This window comes from Rattus norvegicus, chromosome 2, assembly GCF_021556685.1.
Source record: "Rattus norvegicus strain SHRSP/BbbUtx chromosome 2, alternate assembly SHRSP_T2T, whole genome shotgun sequence".
Classification (NCBI taxonomy): domain Eukaryota; kingdom Metazoa; phylum Chordata; class Mammalia; order Rodentia; family Muridae; genus Rattus; species Rattus norvegicus.
Window position 1 is genome coordinate 28475713 of NC_141535.1, and position 24449 is coordinate 28500161.

Below are 24449 nucleotides of genomic sequence, written 5' to 3' on the forward strand. Positions count from 1 at the left end.
CTAATTTGAAGAGGACATTTAGACTGTGATAGAAAAGGCAGGAAAGCAGACAGAATTCTGCACTCGTTGTTTATGTTTTATTTGTTTATTTTGTCAAAACCATGTGACTCTTCCACGGAACGATGAAGTCCCTGAACTTTCAGGACCTGGTCAGCTATGGCTGGAGGAAAAGCTGCTCGATTCATTCACCCGTCTGTTGAGCAGACACTCTAAACAAGGCTAGCAGTGAACTTCTACGTGATAACTCCTACAGTCACTTTCCAGGCTCCCAATACCCATCCTAACTGTAGAAATGGTACCATTGACCTCCCCAGGTCCCTCCGCCCAGGAGTCTCCTCACTGGCAGTTGGTCCTCTACTGGTAGGCCCACACTGCTGACCTCTCTACAGTGGAGTAAGCCTGGGCTAATCTTTTGAGTTTCTTTCTAAAATGTGTAATTGTTCATTGGTTGATCGTGCGATTTGAAGTACTGTCTATACAGTAACAACTCCACATCTTTTTCTACCCTAGATTTCTCCACGACAGACATAACGTATTCATCTGGAGGCTGGGGAGATGGCTCTCCGGTTAAGAGCACTGGCTTGCTCTTCCACAGATCCTGAGTTCAGTTCCTAGCAACCACATGGTGGCTCACGATCACCTATAAAAGGAGCTGATGCCCTCTTCTGGCGTGCAGGTGTACATGCAGACAGAGCACACATACATTAAGAAAATAAAAATAAATAAATATCTATCTAGCATTTTCCTTTGGGTATAACCGCAGGCCTATCATGTAAGTCTCACACCGGACGACTGATGTATTTACCCAGGTGCTGACCTCACCTTTCTTTGTGCAATCTTCTCATCACTTCAAGTTACACCTCTTTCCCTCCAGTTCTTCAGATTAAAAAAAAAAAATCTTGCCTTGCTCCTGACTACTTATGTCCCATATCTGATCTATCAGCAACTCCGCTTGACATCGTATCCCAAATCCCACCCTGGCCCAAGTGTTGGCTACCTTCTGCACATGTTATTACAGTAGCCTGTGACTGGACTCCTTCCTCTCATCCATCACCTTCCACACCCCACACTCCGTCTTCCCTCAGCATAGCCGTTAGAGTAAATCTGTCAAAATGGCCACCAAAGCATCTCACTTCCTTACAGACAAGTGTCCCATGTCCCTCTTTGTAAAACATGACATTTTCACAGGTATACTCCTGCCATCCCATCTCTGACTTGCACACACACAATGGCTGGTCTTGTCTTCTGTTACTTCTTCCCTCACCGTTTCCTCCTGCCATTCTTCTGTACTTGCTACACCCTGCTTGGAGTACCTTTTTGTTTTTCCGGATCCTCTCAGGCATTCCCCTGGGCGTTGGCTTTCTTAGACTTACAGATCATCCAAGCTGGAGGAGTACTTAGAAACTGAATGCTCCTTCCTCACTTAACATGTCTCAGCTTGTACACAGTGGGTCTGAGAGGTCTGGTTGACAGCCAAAGACCAAACTGATAATGACATCGAGACCCAAAGGAATACGCTCCCTAATTGGCCACCAATACCTAAAACCTACTCCTATGAGAATTTGAGATAGGGGCTAACCAGGAACCATTAGCTGTAAATCTCCTAGGGTAGATTTTGGGTATCAGTGGCCAAGTATTGTCTAGATTATGATCTGTGGAGTTTATTTAAAAATCATATTTATTTTATTTAAGCTGCACACGCTTTTCCTGCCTGTATGTGTATGGACCACATGCTTGCTAGGTACCCACGGAGTTCAGAAGAGGACATGGAATCCCCTGGAACTGGAGTTAAAGACATTGCAAACCACTGTGTGGGTGCTGGGAACCAATCCCAGGTCTTCTGCAAGAGCAACAAGTGTACTTAACTGCTTCTCTCAGTTCCAACTTTCTTGGTTTTTAGTTAGGTTTTTTTTTTTCCTGCCACGGAAACCAAGTGAAATGCATATTTTAATTGTTCTTATACTTATTGACTATGTACCACACACACACACACACACACACACACACACACACACACACACACATATATATATATATATATATATTTGTGCATGCATGTGTAGTGCTGAATGTGCCATGGCAGGCATTTTGAAGTAAAAGTAAAACTTTGGGAGTTGGTTCTTTCCTTCTACTAGGTGGGTTCTAGAGATAGAACTCAGGTGGTCGGGCTTGGAAGCAAGTGCCTTTACCTACCGAGCCATCTCACCCACCCTCGTAGAAATAGTTTTAAAGAAAACAGTTTGAGGAGACTTTCGAGCCTGGGCGGGGACTTTTGACAGGAGACGTGTGGTAACAGAGTCAGGCATAGCATCATGGGAGATACATCTGCAAGGGAAATCTCACCCTCGTGGAAAATGAGCGCGCTGCGCAGAACTGCTGGCTCTGACCTCATGGAGCCAGCTGGCAACCTCTGGACCAATGACTATTTATTGAAATAAGTACATGGCGTGTTGACCAAAGAGCAGTCATTATACCACCTGATGCGGACCGGAAAGTCGGCAGTGCAGGATCTGCTGGGCTCAGCAGTCCATTTAGGCCGTTCTTGCGGGGGCGGGGGATAGCTGGTCTCCGTTACTAACGTGACCATATTAAGAGGTGTCTAGGACTGGCGATGCGCTCCAATGTGTTGCGGGGTGGTTCGTTTCCAGAGTCCAGTGACTGGGAGAGATGAAGGCAGAAACGTCCATGCAGCTGCCCAGATAAAAGAGCAGGATCAAGAGGAGGAACAGTGTGCAGGCCTGCCTCCTGTGCTTGCTCAGCAAGCGTCTCTTTGCTGTGGCGGCCATCTTTACTGACCTCTGACTCCATCTTCTTCCGGAACTCGGTGGCAGTGACCCTCCAGACCTCCAGTGTCAGATTGGAACTGCCGAGGCCACTGCTGGCTTCTCTGCCTCTGGCTTGCAGATAGACATTGTTGCTGTTCAGCCTCCTATTGTAGCCTGCCCATTTTCTTCACAAACCCTTCTGTGAGCATTCAGCACGCCATGAGGGAAGAGCCTGGCTCACTGTGGAAAGGCAAGGTGAGGCCAAGGATGAATTTTGCTCCCGTACAAGGTTCTAGACGTGCTAAGTCAGGTTCACACGGCATAACTCTCAGGGGAGACACCACCAGATTCATTTCCGAAAAAACTCTACTGCTGTTTCTTGTAAAGTCATTCATAACAGCCTCTTAGGATAAGTCAGGAGGAAAAGGTATTGTTTTAATATCAGGCTATTTACTTAGCATGCAATTTCCATTTACAGCCCTGGCATGTAGGGTTGTGGCTTCCGAGTCCCCTCCACCACAGGGCTCGGCCCCTGGGGGAGGCAGGATACGGGAAGTTGACCGCACTTATCCCAAGTGGTCACCAGGCGGGTGTTGGGCTGTAAGGAAGCCACAGACACGAATCCAGGTGTAGCAAAGCACAGTCTGAGGTGCGGACAGCCACAGCTGGTTCAGGGGTTTCCCAGGCTTGCGACAAGATTGGGGCCATTGGATTCTCAGGCTCTTGGGCATCCAGGCGCCACTGAACGGAGTGGGGGCCCACAAGCTAGACCTAGCCCCAGGGTTGAGGGTCAAAAGTGGGAAGCTCTAGCTGGTCCTGAGGGGAGAGTCCTTGGCTTGACAGTGGTGGACTTGATCTTGGCTTGGTGGCAACCATGGCTGGGAGCACAGAGAGGCCTTCTACAGGAGATTAGACAGCAGCTCTACAGGTGAAGACCTTCTCCATGGCTCATTTGTAGTGAAACTGTTGGGTGGAGTGGAAGTATCAAAAGAAAACATTACACGGGCTGGAGAGATGGCTCAGCGGTTAAGAGCACTGACTGCTCTTCCAGAGGTCCTGAGTTCAAATCCCAGCAACCACATGGTGGCTCACAACCATCCATAATGGGATCCGATGTCCCCTTCAGGTGTGTCTGAAGACAGCAACAGTGTACATACATGGAATAAATAAAATAAATCTTAAAAAAAAAAAAGAAAACATTACACAGTCCGGAGGGGTAGCAGAACTAAGCCAGAGGGGTAAGGAGGGCGTGACAGGAACTTGCTGTCAGAGGATGGGGGTTGGGAAGACAAGGGATTATTAAATCAATTAATTGTTCCATGGGTTTTATAGTTTGTGAGGGTATTAATATCTGTTTTAAACATTTGATTAATCTAGAAAGGCATCATGTTTTCCTTACTATCATGTAACTTCCCCAAGTTCAGTAGCCATTTAACTTTGGCAAGAGAGTTCATCTGTAGCTGGAAGGTCCCAAGCCTGTCCTCTGTGGGTCTCAGCGTGTGCATCGGGAGTCGTCAGTCAGATGAGGTGTCTGGAGAAAGGCAACTTTGTTGTCCCAGGCAGGTCCCAGGCTCACTGGATCTGTGGGAGAAGCACTGCAGCTAAACCTGTAGGGTGATCACAACAGAGCAGAACCCCAGCAGGGGGATGTGTGCATAGGGTGGGTATCGTGTGTTAAGCCCGTGATGGTTTGCTTGGGAGCACATCGTGGTCTGCTGTTAGGATCCTAGAAAAGCAAGGGTGTTTGAGGAGTTTAGCCGCAGAAGGCATCCTTTAAGTCTGCTTTGGATGGCTGAGGGAGAAAATATCATGTTAATTATGTATCTGGGATAGACAGGGACAGCTTGTCTGTAAAAAGAAACTAGCTGTTAATTAAGGATTGAATAACGGTTATCAGTATAGCTGGTTTGACCTGTGGGAGTAGATTAGATGACTGTTGAACCTTAAAGGAAATTTAAACAAATTGACATTTTTTTTTGGACGTACGTCACAAATGCTAGGGAGAAAAATAAACATTTAAATAAAGAAGCATAAGAATTTTGGGTTGAGAAACACAAACATTGTCTTAGGTGTTCTGGTTAGGCAGAGCAAGCATTTAAACAAAGGTCGTTTAAATTTTTGGGTTTCAGGTGTGTTTTTCCATTGTCTTTGGCCGGCCTAGGTGCAGGGGGAGGGGCCTGCTCTGCCGCGCTGAGGCTGTGTGCTCTAGCAGACAGGTCCCCTTGTTTTCCCCGTTTGTTTGTTTGGGTTTTTTTTTTTTTCTTGGCTGGTATATCCTGAATGTAGAGCTGAAGGAGAATGTGAAAGACCAACTTCGAAGAAAAGCTCAAAGGAATAAGCATGGAAGCCTGATAGCACAGTTATCAGCAGGGCCACAGGCAGGAGGAGCAGAGAGCTCCGGGCAGCTGCTGTCCCAAAGGAAGCTCTGCTCGACCCCTTGCTGTGGGGCTGGGGGCGGGGCAGAGCGTGGAGGCTAGTCACCACCGTGTAGAGTTAGGTTTAAAATAAGATTTGGAGAGTGTAGCTAAGAGTCGCGGGGAGGGGAGGGCTGGCCAGGAACATGAAGAGACAGAGACAGAGACAAAGACAGAGACAGAGACAGAGACAGAGACAGAGACAAGATGAGGAAGGCCTAGGTCTGTTGAACTAGATCAGGGGTTACTCACGGTCTAGAGTAATCCGGAGTTCCGATGTGTGTCTCTGTGAGTCACCAGCTGGCCGTATGCTTCAGCTGGGTCTGCCCCATGTTGGTAGCATGAGTTGTAGGATTATGGGTCCGATGTCTGCCTCACCACAGGGCTCAGCCACTCAGGTAGCCAGACGCAGGAAGTTGACCACCCTTACCCCACACTGTCACCAAGTTGGTATCAGGCTGTAGGTGCCCCAGGACACCAATAGGGGATGGGGAAACACAGTCTTCTGCACAGGGCAGCTGGTGCTGGCTCAGGGCTCCCCAGGCCTGCAAGGAGACCAGGGCCTTCTGGTTCTCAGGCTCTTGGGCATTCAGGTGCTGCTGGAAGCCACGAAAGAGCTGAGAACGGAGTGGGAGCCCACAGGCTGGATCTAGCCAGGGGCTGGGAGTGAGGGAGCTCCAGCTGGTCCCTCAGGGATGAGTCCTTGGCTTAACAGCAGCAGGCTTGAGCTCCGTTTGGTAGTCATGGCTGGGAGCACAGGGTCCTTCTACAGGAGATTAGACAGCGGCTCTACAGGCGAAGGCCTTCTCCATGGCTACCCACAGTGGATCCTGCTGAAAAAAGGCAGTCCATGGTTTTAGGGCATTTACTGTCATGGCAGAAAGTGGATGTGTCAAATCATACCCCACTTCTCAGGGTGGGCCTCCGATTAAATATCTTTTGCAGGGAGGAATGTCTGGGAAGGAAAGCTTATTGGCTAAGCCCTTCAGGCCTCTAGGTACCTCATTAAAATGGAGATCTGTCTTGAGCCTACATGACCACAGGTCACTTACTCTACCTGTGGAGGGCCTTGGGGCATTGCCCTTAAGTGACTGATGGCCACAAATCTATGGAGGGCTGCAGCTAGTGACAGGGGTGTGGTGTCTGGGAACAGGTGAGGCACCTACCATCCAACCCTTTAGGGTCTCCAGGGCTTCTAGCCTTAGCTCAACCTGGAACTAGGCTACCACTGCACAGTCCCACACTGGCAGTAGCCAGAGACACATGCCCTACTGTGGGACAGTGAAACACACCCTGGTTGAAAAGGCTTGAACCCTGGAAACCCCGAAGGGACGGTAGGTGTGTCACCTGACCCCCAGGAAACCAGGCCCCTGTCACTAGCCTGCCGCCCCCCATAGATTTGTGGACATCAGTCAGGTAAGGGCAATGCCCCAAGCCCCTTCACAGGTAGAAGGACATGACCACAGGTCATGTAGGCTCAAGACCGATCTCCATTTTAATAAGATATCTAAAGGCTTCGAGGCTTAGCCAATGAATTTCCCTTCCCAGACACTCCTCCCTGCAAAAAGTGTTTAATCTCAGGCACGCCCTGAGAAGTGGGGTACAGTTTTACTCACCCGCCTTCTGTCATGACAATAAACTCCTTGAAACCATGGACTGCCTCTTTTCATTGGGATTCACTATAGGGGGCGTCTAATCTCCCAAAGAAAGCCTCCCTGCGCCCCCAGGTGTGGCAGCCACCAAGCTCAAACCGGCTGACATCCAGCCAAAGCTCCCCCTCTTTCCTCTTCAGCCCTAGGCTAAATCCAGCCCCGGTGGCCCCCATTCTGTTCTCAGCTCTTCTGCGACATCCAAGAGCCTGAGAACCAGACAGCCCCAGCCTTCTTGCAGGGCCGGGGATTTCCGAGCCAGCTCTGGCAGTGTTCTGCTCTCAGACTGTGCTCCCCCACCCCCACCCCAGAGCAGTGTCCCTCGGCTTCCCACAGCCGGACACAAGCCTAGCGGACACAAGCCTAGCGGCGGTGTGAGGTAAGCCCGGTCAAATTCCTGCATCCTGCCTCCTCAAGCAGTTCAAGCCCTGTGGTGGAGCGGACCCGGGACCCCACTAACCTACTTCAGTGGTTCCTGGCTAGCCCCTTTCTCTAGTTCTCATGGATAAGAGAAATGTTGCCTTTTCTTGTGTGTGTAGTCCTTAAGAAGCAGTGAATTCACGTATAAGACCATAACTGTGGTTAGGAGTTTTCCTCTCATATGCATTTCCTCTCAATAGCATTTTGTTTTGTTTCTTAGCCAGAGTGGCCAAGAGCTTCATCTGTAGCTAAATGATTGTCCTAAATCCTTTGGAGTACTGGGATTACAAGCATGAAGCACACGGGCTGGAAATCTTTTCTAAAGAGATAAACTAAGACCATAATGTGTCAGTATTTGCAGTGGTGACATGGGAATCTGGAGTTAACTTCCTATGGTGCCTGGCACCTCTGGAGCTAGAGTGGAGGAGACAGGCATCCTTCAGTCACACCACGGGGAGCAGATCTGAAAACTGTTGCCTCAACAACCCCTCTTCCACACCATCTCTGTGTCTCTTCCCCTTATGTGGTGACATTAACACCATGCTTCCTAACATGTTCAGGAGAAGTGGTAACAACACAAACTCCTTTGGAAACCATTACAGAACACTACCAAAATGCAAGGCACTGGCATTATTGTTCTTACTAGCCATAGCAAAACGTCACACTAAAGAGAACCTTAAGGACCTAGGCATGGTGGGACATGCCTGTCACCTCCGTACCTGGGAAGCAGAGGCAGGAACACTGGAAGTTCCAGGTCAGCTAGACCTCCATCATGTGAGGGTGGCACGCCCTCCCTGTACAGTAATTCTAACACTCGGGAGGTAGAGGCAGGAAAATTAGAACTTCGAGGTTATCCTCAGCTCCCTGGCAAGCTTGAGGCCAGCTTGGGCTATGTGAGACCCTGTCAGAAGGAAAGGAAAGAAGAGAGGGAGGGAGGGAGGGAGGGAGGGAAGGAGGGAGGGAGGGAGGAAGGAAGCAGAGAAGAAAGAGAAAGATCTTAAATATTATACTGTTTTTAAATAAATCTCCATGTGATTCCTTGTCAAACTGTTCAAACACTCAGGGCTATACTATCATCTTTAACATCTGATAAAGGGCTGGAGAGTGGCTCAGTGATTAGGAGCATTGCCTTTCTTTCTTTCTTTCTTTCTTTCTTTCTTTCTTTCTTTCTTCCTTCCTTCCTTCCTTCCTTTCTCTGGATATTTTTTATTAACATTTTAAATATTATCCCCTTTCCCGGATTCCCCTTCAGAAAACCCACTACTCCATCCCCCTACCCCTGCTTATATGAGGGTCCTTCCTCACCCACCCTCCCATCCCCTCCCACCTCCCTGTCCTGACATTTCTTTACACTGGGGCATTAAGCCTTGAAGGGACCAAGGGCCTCTCCTCCCATTGATGCCCAACAAGTCCATCCTCTGCTACATATACGGCTGGAGCCATAGGTCCATCCCTGTGTTCTCTTGGAATGGTGGTTTAGTCCCTGGAAGCTCTGTTTGGTTGATGTTGTTGTTCTTCCTATGGGGTTGCAAACCCCTTTAGCTTCTTCAGTCCTTTCTCTGACTCCTCCTTTGGCGACCCTGTGCTCAATTCAATTGTTGGCTGCAAGCATCTGCCCATGTATATGGAAGGCTCTGGCAGAGGCTCTCAAGAGACAGCTATATCAGGCTCCTGCCAGCAAGCACTTCTTGTGTGGGTTTGCTGTCTGCATGTGGGATGGATCCCCCAGGTGAGGCAGTCTCTGGATGGCCTTTCCTCCACACTTTTATCTCCATATTTCCTCCTGTGAGTATTTTTGTATATTCTTCTAAGAAGGAATGAAGAATCCTCCTTTTGGTCTTCCTTCTTCTAGAGGTTCCTGTGGTTTGTGAATTGTATCATTGGTAGTCCAAGCTTTTGGGCTAATATTTACTTATCTGTGAGTGCATACCATGTGTGTTCTTTTGTGACTGGGTTACCTCACTCAGGAGGATATTTTCTAATTCCATCCATTTGCCTGCAAATTTCATGAAGTCATTGTTTTTAACAGCTGAGTAGCACTCCATTGTGTAGATGTACCACGTTTTCTGTATCCATTCCTCTACTGAAGGACATTTGGGTTCTTTCCAGCTTCTGGCTATTATAAATAAGTCTGCTATGAACATAGTGGAGCATGTGTCCTTGTTATATGTTAGAACATCTTTTGGGTATATGCCCATGAGTGGTATAGCTGGGTCCGCAGGTAGTACTATGTCCAGTTTTCTGAGGAACCTCCAGACTGATTTCCACAATGGTTGTACCAGCTTGCAATCCCACCAACATTAGAGGAGTGTTCCTCTTTCTCCACACCCTCGTCAACATCTGTTGTCATCTGAGTTTTTGATCTTAGCTGTTTGACTGGTGTGAGGTGGAATCTCAGGGTTGTTTTGATTTGCATTTCCCTGATGACTAAGGATGTTGAACATTTCTTTGGGTGCTTCATGGCCATTCGATATTCCTCAGCTGAGAATTCTCTGTTTAGCTCTGTATCCCATTTTTAATAGGGTTATTTGATTCTCTGGAGTCTAACTTCTTGAGTTATTTGTGTATATTGGATATTAGCCCTCTATCAGATGTAGGATTGGTAAAGAACTTTTTCCAATCTGTTGGTTGCCATTTTGTCCTAGTGACTGTGTCCTTTGCCTTACAGAAGCTTTGCAGTTCTATGAGGTCCCATTTGTCAATACTTGATCTTAGAGCATAAACCATTGTGTTCTGTTCAGGAAGTTTTCCCCAGTGCCCATGTGTTTGAGGCTCTTCCCCACTTTTTCTTCTATTAGTTTGAGTGTATCTGGTTTGATGTGGAGGTCCTTGATCCACTTGGACTTGAGCTTTGTACAGGGTGATAAGAATGCATTTATTTGCATTCTTCTACATGCTGATCTCCAGTTGAACCAGCACCATTTGTTGAAAATACTTTTTTTCCACTAGATGGTTTTAGCTTCTCTGTCAAAGATTGAGTGACCATAGGTGTGTGGGTTCATTTCTGGGTCTTCAATTCTATTCCATTGATCTATCTGCCTGTCTCTGTACCAATACCATGCAGTTGTTATCACTATTGCTCTGCAGTACAGCTTGACATCAGGAATGGTGATTTCCTCCAGATGTTTTTTATCGTTCAGAATAGTTTTCGCTATCCTGGGTTTTTTTGTTATTCCAAATGAATTTGAGAATTGCTCTTTTTAACTCTATGAAGAATTGAGTTGGAATTTTGATGGGGATTGCATTGAATCTGTAGATTGCTTTTGGCAAGATGGCAATTTTTACTATGTTAATCCTGCCAATCCATGAGCATGGGAGATCTTTCCATCTTCTGAGGTCTTCTTCAATTTCTTTCTTCAGAGACTTGAAGTTCTTTTTTTTTTTTTCTTTTTTTCAGAGCTGGGGACCGAACCCAGGGCCTTGTGCTTGCTAGGCAAGTGCTCTACCACTGAGCCAAATCCCCAACCCCGAGACTTGAAGCTCTTGTCATATAGATATTTCACTTGCTTGGTTAGAATCACAACAAAGTATTTTATATTATTTGTGGCTATTGTGAAGAGTGTCATTTCCCTAGTTTCATTCTCAGCCTGTTAATCCTTTGAATACAGGAAGGCTACTGATTTGTTTGAGTTAATTTTATATCCAGCCACTTTGCTGAAGTTGTTTTTCAGGTTTAGGAGTTCTCTGGTAGAATTTTTGGGGTCACTTAAATATACTATCATATCATCTGCAAATGGTGATATTTTAACTTCTTCCTTTCCAATTTGTATCCCTTTGGCCTCTTTTTGTTGTCTGATTGCTCTGGCTAGGGCTTCAAGAACTATATTGAATAAGTATGGAGAGAGTGGGCAGCCTTGTCTAGTACCTTATCTTAGTGAGATTGCTCCAAGTTTCTCTCCATTTAGTTTGATGTCGGCTACTGGTTTGCTGCATAATGCTTTTGCTCTTTTTAGGTATGGGCCTTGAATTCCTGATCTTTCCAAGACTTGTATCATGAAGTGATGTTGAATTTTGTCAAATACTTTCTCAGCATCTAATGAGATGATCATGTGGGTTTTGTTCTTTGAGTTTGTTTATATAGTGGATTACATTGATGGATTTCCATATATTAGACCATTTCTGCATCCCTGGGATGAAGCCTACTTGATCATTAGGGATGGTAGTTTTGATGTGCTCTTGGATTTGGTTTGGGAGAATTTTATTGCATATTTTTGTGTTGATATTCATAAGGGAAATTGGTCTGAGGTTCTCTTTCTTTGTTGGGTCTTTGTGTGGTTTAGGTATAAGAGTAATTGTGGCTTCATAGAACAAATTGGGTAGTGCTCCTTTTGTTTCTATTTTGTGGAATAGTTTGGAGAATATTGGTATTAGGTCTTCTGTGAAGGTCTAGAATTCTACACTAAACCCATCTGGTCCTGGGCCTTCTTTGGTTGGAAGACTTCTAATTACTGCTTCTATTTCTTTAGGGCTTATGAGACTCTTAGGTGGTTTATGTAATCATCATTTAACTTAGGAACCTTATATCTGTCTAGAAAATTGTCCATTTCATCCAGATTTTCAATTTTTGTTGAGTATAGACTTTTGTAGTAGGATCTGATGATTGTTTTGGATTTCCTCAGTTTCTGTTGTTATGCCTCCCTTTTCATTTCTGATTTTGTTAATTTGGATACTGTCTCTGTGCCCTCTGGTTAGTTTGGCTAACGGTTTATCCATCTTGTTGATTTTCTCAAAGAACCAGCTCCTGGTTCTGTTGATTCTTTGTATAGTCCTTTTTGTTTCTACTTGGTTGATTTTAGCCCTGAGTTTGATTATTTCCTGCCTTCTACTCCTCTGAGTGTATTTGCTTCTTTTTGTTCTAGAGCTTTCAGGTGTGCTGTCACACTGTTATTATATGCTTTCTCCTGTTTCTTTTTGGAAGCACTCAGAGCTATGAGTTTAGTGTAGAATTCTACTAGAACTTCTTTCATTGTATCCCTTAAGTTTGGGTATGTTGTGCCTTCATTTTCATTAAATTCTAAAAAGTCTAATTTCTTTCTTTATTTCTTCCTTGACCAGGTTATCATTGAGTAGAGCGTTGTTCAGTTTCCATGTGTATGTGGGCTTTCTCTTGTTTTTGTTGTTATTGAAGACCAGCCTTAGTCCATAGTGATCTGATAGGATGCATGGGATTATTTCTATCTTCTTGTATCTGTTGAGGCCTGTTTTATGACCGATTACATGGTGAATTTTGCAGAAGGTATCATGAGGTGCTGAGAAGAGGGTATATTCTTTTGTTTTAGGATAAAATGTTCTGTAGATATCTGCTAAATTGATTTGGTTCATAACCTCTGTTAGTTTCTCTCTCTCTCTCTCTCTCTCTCTCTCTCTCTCTCTCTCTCTCTCTCTCTCTCTCTGTTTAGTTTCTGTTTCCATGATCTGTCCATTAATGACAGTGGGATGTTGAAGTCACCCACTATTATTGTGTGAGGTATAATGTGTGCTTTGCACCTTAGTAAAGTTTTTTTTTTTTTATGAATGTGGGTGCCCTTGCATTTGGAGCATAGATATTCAGAATTGAGAGTTTATCTTGGTGGATTTTTCTTTTCCCTTGAGTATGAAGTGTCCTTCCTATCTTTTTTGATAACTTTTGGTTGAAGGTCAATTTTATTTGATATTAGAATGGCTACTCCAGCTTGTTTCTTGGGACCATTTGCTTGGAATTTTTTTCCCAGCCTTTTACTCTTAGGTAGTGTCTATCTTTGTCACTGCGGTGTATTTCCTGTAGGCAGCAAAATGCTGGGTCCTCTACATATTCAGTCTGTTAGTCTATGTCTTTTTATTGGAGAATTGAGTCCATTGATGTTGAGAGATAATAGGGGCCAATGATTGTTGTTTCCTGATTTTTTTGTTGTTAGAGGTGGAATTATGTTTTTGTGGCTATCTTCTTTTGGGTTAGTTGAAATTAGATTACTTTCTTGCTTTTTCTAGGGTGTAGTTTCCCTACTTGTGTTGAAGTTTCTCATCTATTATCATTTGTATAGCTGGATTTGTGGAAAGATATTATGTAAGTTTGGTTTTGTCATGGAATATCTTGGTTTCTCCATCTATGGTAATTGAGAGTTTTGCTGGATATAGTAGCCTGGTCTGGCATTTGTGTTCTCTTAGGGTCTGTATGACATTTGCCCAGGATCTTCTGACTTTCATAGTCTCTGGCGAGAAGTCTGTTGTAATTCTGATAGTTTTGCCTTTATATATTACTTGACCTTTTTCCCTTACTGCTTTTAACATTCTTCCTTTATTTTGTGCATTTGGTATTTTGACTATTATGTGACGGGAGGAGTTTCTTTTTTGGTCCAATCTATTTGGAGTCCTGTAGGCTTTTTGTATGTTTATGGGCATCTTTTTCTTTAGGTTAGGGAAGTTTTCTCCTGTAATTTTGTTGAAGATGTTTACTGGCCCTTTAAGTTAAGAATCTTTGCTCTTGGGCTGGAGAGATGACTCAGCGGTTAAGAGCACCCTACTACTCTTCCAGAGGTCCTGAGTTGAATTCCCAGCAACCACATGGTGGCTCACAACCATCTGTAAAGAGATCCGATGCCCTCTTCTGGTGTATCTGAAGACAGCTACAGTGTACTTATATATAATAAATGAATAAATCTTTTAAAAAAAAGAATCTTTGCTCTTTTCTATACCTAATATCCTTAGGTTTGACCTTCTCATTGTGTCCTGGATTTTTTGGCTATTTTGGGTTAGGACCTTTTTTCCTTTTGCATTTTCGTTGGCTGTTGTGTCAATGTTTTCTATGGTATCTTCTGTTCCTGAGATTCTCTCTTCTATCTCTTGTATTGTTGGTGATGCTTGCGTCTATGACTCCTGATCTCTTTCCTAGGTTTTCTATCTCCAGGGTTGTCTCCCTTTGTGATTTCTTTAGTGTTTCTATTTCCATTTTTAGCTCCTCTATGGTTGTGTTTTCCTGTAATTCTTTAAGAGATTTTTGTGTTTCCTCTTTAAGGGCTTCTACCTGTTTATCTGTGTTATTCTTTAAGGGAGTTATTTATGTCCTTCTTAAAGTCCTCTAACATCATCATGAGATGTGATTTTTAAATTAGAATCTTGCTTTTCCGGTGTGTTGAGGTGTCCAGGACTTGCTGAGGTGTGAGAACTGAGTTCTGAAGATGCTAAGTGGCCTTGGTTTCTGTTGCTTATGTTCTTGCACTTGCCTCTTACCCTCTGGTTATCTCTGGTTTTAGCTGGTCTTGCTCTCTGAGACAGTGGCTTGCCCCTCCTGGAAGTCTGTGTGTCAGCACTCCTGGAAAACCACTCTCTCCCTATGGGATTTTGGCACAGGGTCAGCTCAGGGTGCAGATAGAAACCGGACCACTCCTTGGTTCCCATATCCTGAGGGCGCCAGTTGGGTCCCTTGGAGCAGAAGTGGTAGTCTTACCTGTGTCCTCAGGTGTTCAGCACTCCTGGGAGAGCAGCGGGATCTGTGGTACAGGGTCAGCTCTGCGTGCAGACACTTTCTTTCTCTCTCTTTCTTTCTTTCTTTCTTTCTTTCTTTCTTTCTTTCTTTCTTTCTTTCTTTCTACAGGGTCTTATGTAGCCCAGGCTGGCCTCTAACTTGTAATGTATAGCTAAGGACAACCTTGAATCTCAATCCTCGTGCCTTCCCTTCCCAAGTGTTAGGATTACAAACACACCCCATCACACCTGGATTACATGGATTAAACTCAATGCTTTGAGCAGGTTAGACAAACAGTTAACTGAGCTACACACAAACACATACACGTACACACTCACAACATACATGCATGCACAGACATATATCATACATATACATACATAGATACATACCACACAATATGCACACGTACACACAAACATGTTAGCATTCTGTGTTCTCTCTGCCCCACAGTTACCTGACAACAGCCAGGTATGCCTGACTCACTATAAAAGGGGCTACTTGCCCACTCCTCACTCTCTTGCTCTCTTGCTCTTGACTTCCCGCCCCCCACTCTCTCCCCAATACCCCCCCACATACTCATGGGTGGTCTCTCCTCCTCTCCTTCCTCCCCTCCTCCTCCTCCTCCTTCTTCTTCCTCTCTCTCTCTCTCTCTCTCTCTCTCTCTCTCTCTCTCTCTCTGCCCTAATGTTGGTATAGAAGTCTCTGCTCATGCCCAGACAAAGCACACCAAACTAACATGGTTCCACGTGGAGAGGTTTAATGAGAGAAGAAGAGTAGAAGAGGGGAGGAACAAAGGAGGCCAGCCATGGGCACGAGGAGGAAAGGGGGGGGTAGAAAGGAAGGACAGGGAAGGGGCAAGTAGCCCCCTTTATAGTCAGATACAGTTGGCTGTTGCCAGGCAACTGTGGGGCAGAGCACATCTGGCTTTTCCCAGGTAGCTAAGGGGGTAGAGCTTAAACAGAAAACCAACACTCCTCATGCCCTGAATAAACTCTATCTATACTATACCTTCCTGTGGCTGGTCCCTCAGAGGGAAGGGATACATTAACATGAGCCTGCTGAGGCACCCTCCTCCCCCATACCTCACCACACCTCCATAGAATATATCCTCCCCCCTTTATCTTTTTATAAAAGATACATCATACTAGCCCTCATGATGAGATCTGAGATATTCTCTTTCCAGCCCAGTTCCCCTGCCTCTTGTAATCAGAAATGCAGCCTCCCTCCAGAGAGGGCTATGTGGTAAGGAGTCAGGACCTGGATGAGGGGTTGACAGTCCTGGGTTGAATCTTTCTTCTGTCACTGATTCCTGGTCATATAGGGTAGTTTCATCATCCTGAATACCAGTTTGACACCTCTAAGATGAGGCAGTACCACCCCTTGTGAATTCCAAGGACCAAACAAAATTCCCACTGGGACTAAGTAATGGTAGCCACTGTGGATGGCCTGGAATCCTTGCTGTGACTAGAGAGAAAGAGATGGCAATATCCCAACAAGTGTCTGGATTTGACGTGAAAGGCACCACGTACCAGGTGGCAGAGTGACTGCAAGGAAACCAAGGGGGGAGTTCCCTGAAGACTACTGATGAAGACAACAGAAGGGGAGTCTGGGAAATTCCTGGAGGAAGTGGAGAGGGGTTAGTTCCCAGCAGCTCCAAGTACCACAAACCAGTTTGGTCTTGTTTTGCTTTTGTGAGCTGCTCATTAACGTTTGAAGGAAGAGTCTGAAGTGGAACAAGGAGACTTTGGAGCTTTGCTGTGCATTCTGGGGGGGGTGGGAGGGGAAGGGAGGGTCTGTGGAGGGAAGGAAGTGAAATTGCTTTGACGTCAGTCTGGCTTTTTAGAGTCTAAATCAGTTACCAATCCTGGACTGTTCCTCTCCAAAACTTGTCATCAAATTTGTTTACAAAACCCAAGGACCCGGGCTTGTCCAACTCAGAAAATGCAACAAATTTGGAATGAAAAGAATGACTACAATAAGCAAGGCGTTACCTTAATCTCCCTTCCTCCTTGGAAATGAAGGGTTCATTGGCGCCTTCTTAGAAATAACATAATACAGAAGTGGCTTAAAAAAATAGATACCACAGCTTAATACACACTCCCTGTGTGCAGCACAAAATGTGTTAACAGAAGATATCACGCTTTTTTCTTGTCTCTGTTTTTGTCATGTTAAGAAAAGTGATTGATTTTTATTTCACTGAATAGACAATTACACTTACTCCCCCCACACCCCGCCATGAAATCCCCTAAGAGCAAATAGCTATATTCCGTGTTCAGGTTTGAGTTCTGGAAAAATAGCCAAGCACTGGCTAAAAACCTATCTACCTGTCTTACCCAGCTCCTATGACCGCTGGAAAGTGTCTGGAATTCTCAGCACTAATGTCTAGTTACTTATGTTCCAGACCAATGTCTCCTGAGTGAACAGATCCTTAGAGAGGTGCCTATGACTCCCCAGGGTGTGAGTGATGTTAGTGTCTAACACTAGGACAGGTAGCTTTGAAGACCATTTAGGAAGTCTCTTTGTTCTCCCAGGATACCTCCTGCTTTGCTGTTGAAGCCAAGGTCTGAACTGTAAATGGGTTGGACCAAGTGGAATGATTGTGGCGGGCGGCATCTGCTGTTATGGTAAAGTATAGAGTCCTGGATAGCTCAGGGCCGGTAGAGAAGCCGATGGAAATACCAGAGTGTGGCAGAGAGGCAAGCGCACAATCCCATCTGTGGGGCCGGCATCTTTCCCAAACTCTCTCACCTTATTTGTATCTTTCCTGGGAGCAATCGCGAGCTAGTTTGGCTTTAGTTGGGGTGAGGGGTGGGCGCACACAGCTGCAGAGCCTAAGAAAACTACCATACACCCCAAGGGGTCGGCTCGGGAAGCCAGAACAAAAGCACTAGAAACAGAAACAGTGAGTGAGGTCAGGAGGAGCCTAGGGAGCCTTTGTGGGGAGCTAGGGTGAGGTCAGGACTCCACAGGACTTATATGCCTAATGCCCAGCAGGCTCTCCGAACATTCTTTAAAGCTGCTGCTGGCCTGGCAGGTGCGGAAGTCCCTCCTCCCTCCATGATGAGTCACAGGCCTCCAAAACCAGTTTTATTTTAGGGCAGCTGTGATGGGACTAAATAACAAAAAGGCAGCCAAGCTACGCTAGTTAGCAACTGGGATTACTGAGGAAAACTGTTTGCACTTCACTGATGCCATCGCAGTGGCTCTTGAGCTCTCCTTCTTCAGGAAAATTAGCTTATCTGCACCTCCCGTGTTCCTCCTCCATCAGTCACATGAAGATCTCTCATAGTGATAGAGTCTAAGGGTCTTGATAGGGTTCCTTTTCTCTGCCAATTAAGGATCTAAGAGGCAGGAAAAACCCACAAGCACAATAAAGATCTCAAACACCTCAGAAAGAACCAGCAGAGAAAGAAAGGTGTTTATTCGAGTAAGGAAACACACACCACCATCGGGCACACAGAGGAGGAGAGTGGGGACCGCATATCCAGGTTCTTCTCGAGGGCTGGCAAGGGGGATGTGGGGAGCTCTCTGAAGAGTTTTCTTCCCCTAACTCAGAGATAGTCAGTTTGAAAAAAGATAAGATGGTTGATTGGCCCACTAGGGTTGGTAGCATGTCCCAGTCTGGCCTTGAACTTGGTTAACCTGCTGGCGGGAGACAAAAGCCTACAAGGCTTCTGTTTTAAGCGACCAGGCTTTTGTCTCAGCCCCGGGTGAGGACAAAGCCAGCCATCTTGGAACTTCAACACCTTCATTACCTACCCACGGCCTCTCCCTGCCTGTGTGCCTACAAAGGACCCTAACTACTAGTCTCTGTGGTACTTCGTTCTGAGATTATTGTCCAGATGACAAGAGCTAATACTCGTAGAGTGCTTAGACAGGAAATCCCATCGAAGTGAAAATTCCTAGGTTATTTCTCTGCCAGTGAGATGAGCCAATTCAAACCAGGTTAGGTTTTATTAAATGCAGGTTTATTGGGAAGCTGCTTGTTCAGTTCATTGGCTCCAAAGACCAAGGCCAGGAGAGGTGGGGCAGAGAAAGAGAAAGGGCGTTCTATCAGAGAGAGATGAGGATGCGGGGAGAAAGGGAGGGAGGGAGAGGGACAGAGAGTGGGTTAGAAACATCTCTAACCTTCAACTGTTTCTCAGTGGAATGGACAGACATAGGAACTTCCCAAGTGGATCCTACATTCGGGCTGCAGAAACAGAGGAAGGGGCGGGCCCATCTCTACCCACAGAGGAGAAAGTGAAGCCAGACTGCACAAGGATCAAAGGAGCTTGTAAAAGTATTATTTGGGGCTTTTCTATGCCTTCCTTGTTCCCGAATAACGACACAGAGACCTTTATGTCTATTAATAAGTTTCAAGCACTATATCTGAGCAGATGCACATCTATTCTAACCCAAATATGCTGGCTCCTTCCCAGGCAAGTGCCCGCTTACCCGCCATCGTAGTCTCCCCATGGCTGCTCCTGCTCCACCTGTGTCCTCATGGCGACTCCCTCATGGGACCCCCTCACTGGGAGGTAGGCCCTGCCTTAACTCTTCTGCCCAGCTATAGGCTGATCCGCTCTTTATTAACCAATCAGAGGTGAAGAAGAACAATTTTTACACAACATTGAGAAAGGAGACACTTGTCAGTGCCCATGACTGGATTGCAACCAGATCTCTGGGTGCAGAAGTCAGGATCTGGATAGACAGTGCACATCCATCCCCCAGCGGGTGCTATGCTGTGACACAGGCCTGCCCACAGACCTTCGGGCCTGCCTCAGGTGTGAGTCAAGTGTAGCTTTGATCTGCTGTCACACGTGCCTGGGAGGAAGGCCTGCCGTTGAAGGGAAGAGCTCCGTAGCAGTTTGTGTTACTGGGTCAGCCTCTCCCACACCTGGTCCAGCACGGGGCAGACTGATGTCTCCCATTCACAGTGCCCTCTCTGGCCCAGGGCTTCTTACTGGACGTGTTGCCATCCCTTCCCCTATCCCTCAGTGAGCAGAGTGTCCAGGCCCCATGTTTTACACTGGTGATGTCTGAGATGGGAAGTTTTCTCCACAGTACTTACTTAAGCCCTGGGGGAGAATACTAACAACTAACACTCCACTGAGTTTTAAGATTTCCTCCTATTTCACAGATGCTAAAAGAAAAAAAAGAAACAAAAGAAACAACAGCAACGTGAATTTATATGTAGAAGAAAACCACTAGGACCACATTCAATTGAAGCAAGACAGAAAGCAGCCAGAAGGGAAGGTCCACTGTCCCAGCAACATTCATCCTCATCCCCGCTCTCTAGCTCATCTAGCCTCCCCGGGTCACGTGACCTCTCAAGGGCATCGTTCTGTAAGCTTCCTCCTCTCTGGGACATGGTTATCTTTACTTCCTCAGGCTCATCTCCATCGCCTGCTCCTACGAGACGATGTTAAGATTGTCTTTCCTCTGCATCCCCCTCTATTCCAGAATCCTCCTGCCTCAGCTTTCAAAGTGCTGGTGTTCTAGCTGCAAGCCAGCACACGCATCGCCAGTTCCATTCCTTTATTTCATGCTGGCTGCCAGCTCTTGCCATCTTTCTTTCTCACCTGACTGCTCTGCCAACATGGTCTCTATGCCCGCTAGTCCGCCTAAGCAGGCCCTGCCAAGGTGTCCATCCGCTTCCTGTCAGTACCTGGATTCCTCCTTGGCAGCTTTCTCTGGCTCCTTTACAGTACGCTGAGATGCCTAGAGGAACAGTCCTCATCTCGGCTTGCCAAAGACGCCATCTCCCAATTCATAACGTGAGTTACTCCCCCTGACTTCAATAACTATTTTTTTAAACTTCGATAACAATTGTCCTCAGCTCTCATCTTTCCCCTGGAAGGAAAGGTAAGAAGTTCTCCCTGTTTTTCTAGGTAGAGTTGGCTAAAAACCTTGGAACTCAAATTGCCTTTTACCATTGACTTTCACCCATGGCTCAGAAAGAAGTATCTTCTAACAATTTCTTTGTGCTCCCCCCTTGGTCCATAGCACTATTTACTCTTACTGAGGCTAGTCAGTGGCTTCCTGACTGGCTGGCTTCTTCCTTCCTTCTTATTTATTTAATTATTAGTTTTACTTATGTTTACGTGTGTTACTTATGTTACGTGCGCCTGGATGGGTACATGTGCACCCCATGTATGCAGGTTCCCACGGAGGAATCAGACCCCCTGGAACTGGAATTACAGATGGTGGTGAGCAGTCCAATACCCATGTGCTGGGAACGAAATAGGATCCTCTGTGAGAGCCCTACGTGCTCTTTAACCCGCCAGCCACCTCTCCTCAGTTTGCTGTGAAGTTTAAGCCGGCCTTGAGCTCTCTCGGTCCTCCGGCCTAATCCTCTGAGTGAACATCTGCCAGCATCCCAGCTCTGCACCCTTCTTAGGTCATCGATGAACTGGAGCGATGCACACCTGTGTCCCCGTTTGTGACTCACTCAGGCTCGCACGAGGACTGTGAAGCACTTGAAAGCAGTGCCTTGCGCGTCTGTCTGTCTATCCTCAGCCTCCAGCAATGCCTCACACATGGCGGGTGCTCAAAACACATTTGGTGTTGACTGTCTGGATGCTCTATTGTTGACAGGCTGATTGTTTTCATATTTCCCTGAGGCTCACTGAAGCTTGTTCTTGACAAAGCTTTGCTCATATCACACCTTCCAACTTTATGAGCCACTCAAAGAAACCCAGTTAAACAAATACCCTTAATTTACACACACACACACACACACACACACACACACACACACACACACACACACACTCTATCGTATACACACACAGGTAAGCAAAATGTTTCAGCTCAAGAAACATTTATTGTCAACGTATAGTGTCCTGATACTGTTCCCAGAAGTTGACAGAGATGTCAATCAAACACCATCTTCTTCTCTAGACCTCTCGTTCTAACCTCAAGAGCTGTACATCTTTCCTCGAGTATGGAGGCACAACCTGGAGGGGTGGGTCCTGAGAGAAGCAGGGAAGTCCTAGATATGGTTATGTGAGGGCTAGACTGACTGCTGGGCTCAAACCTAGGTTTTCTCACTTACCAGTGACCTGGCCTTGGCCACGTGACCTTCTAGCTTTGAACATTTTTTCCTTCTCACATAGGCAGTGGGACTGAAGATAATTTCCCTCTGAGGGATTTCTGAAAGATTCATGGAGATAGCACAGAGCCTGTCAATAAGTCACAATTGGCATTGGAGTTACTAACTCAGGTCATGCCTTTTTCGATACACGATCCCATGTCTGTAGGCAGCAGGGCTGGCAGATGTGGGAAAGTGTGACTTGTAGACTGGATCAGAACCTTCATCAAAGAGCTGCCCGTCTCCTTCCTAGGCAGTCGAAGGAGTGACTTGGAAGTGGAGTTCTCTAGCGCAGGCCCCTACACAGAGCCTTGACCTCTGCCATCAGTGCTGAATCTTTCTCTAGCTGGATTTCCTTGGGTGATCAGTGGCAGAGGGGGAAGGGTGATAACAGCTACTCCACTGAGGGCTGTTGTGGACGTTAAATGAGCACTTGGAACCACAGGGGCTCCTTATGCCCTGATGACTATTATTTTAGAAGGGAGTCCTTTGTTATTTGTTCCAGCGCGAGAGCAGGTCTTGGAAGAGGGACTCAACAAACTGTTGGTGTTTCAACATTGCCAGGCCAGGCTGGGGACTCATGAGTGTCACGTGGAGTTTTTATAATTATAGTCTTAAGGACATTTCCAGAGGGCTGTGTATATTAGTGCCGGTTGGTTTTTTTGTCAAGTTAGCACGATCTAGGGCCAGCTAGGAAGAGGCAGCCTCGGTTGAGAAAATGCCACCATCTGACTGCCTGTAAACAAGTCTGCGGGCCATTTTCTTGCTTAATGTAGGAGGATCCAGTCCTTGGTGGGTGGGGCCGTCCCTGAGCAGGTGATTCTGAGGGCCAAGCAAGCCATAAAGAGCAAGCCAGTAAGCAGCAACCCTCTACGGTGTCTGCTTCCCTTCCTGTCTTGAGTTCCTGCCCTGATTTCCTTTGACATAGACTGTGCCTTAAGTGAAGCACACCCCTTTCTCCCCATGATGCTTTTGGTCACATGGTCTTATCACAGTAATGGAAAGCAGACTATGACAACACGCTTTCCAGACAAAGCAGAAGCTCTGGCACAAGAGTTTCTTCCTATTACCACAACCACTTTATTTACAATTCTCAAGCTACCCTCCCACCAGAATTAGAATTTTAGAGCTACAAGAGATCTTGGGTCTGGACCACTAAGAGATGATAAAATGTCTGGTGGAGACATTTGAGTCAGACTGAAGTTATGTTGGAAACCTGGTACTGTTACCAATGTGGAAATGACCAGGACTCTCTACTACACGTTAGTCCCTTGCCCCATGTGGGGCTTGCTAGGTAGACATACTCTACAGCCTTGCCCACACCCAATAAATCAGACCAGAATAAAGATGCATGGTGAGTCACGTGCTCTGAAAGGTTACCATCAACCTTCTAGTCTGTAGAATGAAATAAGACAGGAAAAGAGGACCCCAGCATCACAGTAGAGGGTCTATTGTTACAGTTTTGAGAATTGTAGAGTTTTGGTTTCTTTGTTTAAAAAAAAGCCACATAAATATTATAAGAATGTACTTTTCTTTTAATCCCAGTTGGGGGATGTGGGGCTGTTTCAGAATGTCCACAGCAGCAACTGACTGATTTGTCTCCTGCTCTAGCAGAGGCGTGGTTTTTTCAGCTGCAGAAACTTTCTGTGTCTGTGTGATGTTTGGATAGTTGGGAACTTTTCAAAAGATACCCAAATGTGAGGGCCCTGAGAGGCGAGGTGGGTGATTTTGGTTGTTTAGGGAGGTTGGTTAAGGTTTGCTGTGGTCAAAGAAGAAACAAAAGGGAAGAAATTGATTCAGGGAATCTCTTTGCCCTCTGTCCTTATTTCTCTCCTATCTAGTGTTAGGGGGTGAAATTATGGTTACTTGTATGTCACATAAGAGGATGCCTGATGGAAGCTACTCCTGTAAGGAAGGGTTTATTTGGGTTATGGCGTCAGAGGCTTGCAGTGGTCCATCAGGGCAGGGAAGTCCCTGCCACTCCTGATGATTGATAGAGGCGACTGAGGCTGTTCACATCATTACAGACCAGGAAACAGAGAGAGACTAGAACGAGGACCAGGAATAACCTTCAAAACCCACTCCTATTGGCTGACTTCTGCCAGTCAGGTCCCACCTCCTAAATATTTGGCAGTCAGCTTGGATACAAGGTTTTCAAACATGTCCTTCTGGAGGAGAATTTCAGATTCAAAGATGCCAGAGTTATTAGGCAGCTCTTTTCTCTACTACGCCCAGCCGCTTTCTCCCTCAGTGTGAATCTAGGTGCTTCTTCATTGCCTGGCCATCTTGTCTCCCTCATCTCAGTGAGGATCTCCAGGTCAGAGGTCATGTTCACGATGTCCGCTGCTGTATGCTCAACCTGCCAAGGAGTATCACATAGCGAGTGACCGAATACAGGAACCCGATTCATGACTCCATCCTACTCATTTTCTGTGTAGGTGGACATGCCGTTTTGTATGTTCAATAAATCAATGAGTTCTTTACTTGTTAGGTCACTGGTCATCAAATTACTAACTTAGCAGACACCAATGTATACATAATATCAGCCTCCGTGTATGTGTCTCTTCGATCTTCCCTGACGATGCCTTTAAACATCACCCATACATAACAGCTTCCAGAAGAGAGTCCTAGGCTGGCGATGGACCGTCTGCTTTCATTCTGTAAATCGAGCAGAGAACTAAT

The 24449-nt window shown here is 46.0% G+C and overlaps 2 long non-coding RNA genes across 3 annotated transcripts; one reads left to right on the plus strand and one right to left on the minus strand.

Moving 5' to 3' along the window:
- Positions 1–2029: 2029 nt before the first annotated feature.
- LOC147995996 (uncharacterized) lies at positions 2030–7073 on the minus strand. 2 transcript variants are annotated; one of them, XR_015670289.1, is made up of 3 exons: positions 6796–7056; positions 5432–6012; positions 2030–3728 (listed from the first exon to the last, which is right to left on the minus strand). It is a non-coding gene; the product is annotated as an uncharacterized LOC147995996 (long non-coding RNA). The 2 variants fall into 2 exon arrangements; XR_015670287.1 differs by having other exon boundaries at positions 2379–3728; positions 5432–6009; positions 6796–7073.
- A 64-nt stretch (positions 7074–7137) lies between these two features.
- LOC147995997 (uncharacterized) lies at positions 7138–24249 on the plus strand. Its single transcript, XR_015670299.1, has 4 exons — positions 7138–7207; positions 17224–17316; positions 19114–19212; positions 19815–24249. It is a non-coding gene; the product is annotated as an uncharacterized LOC147995997 (long non-coding RNA).
- Positions 24250–24449: the final 200 nt, after the last annotated feature.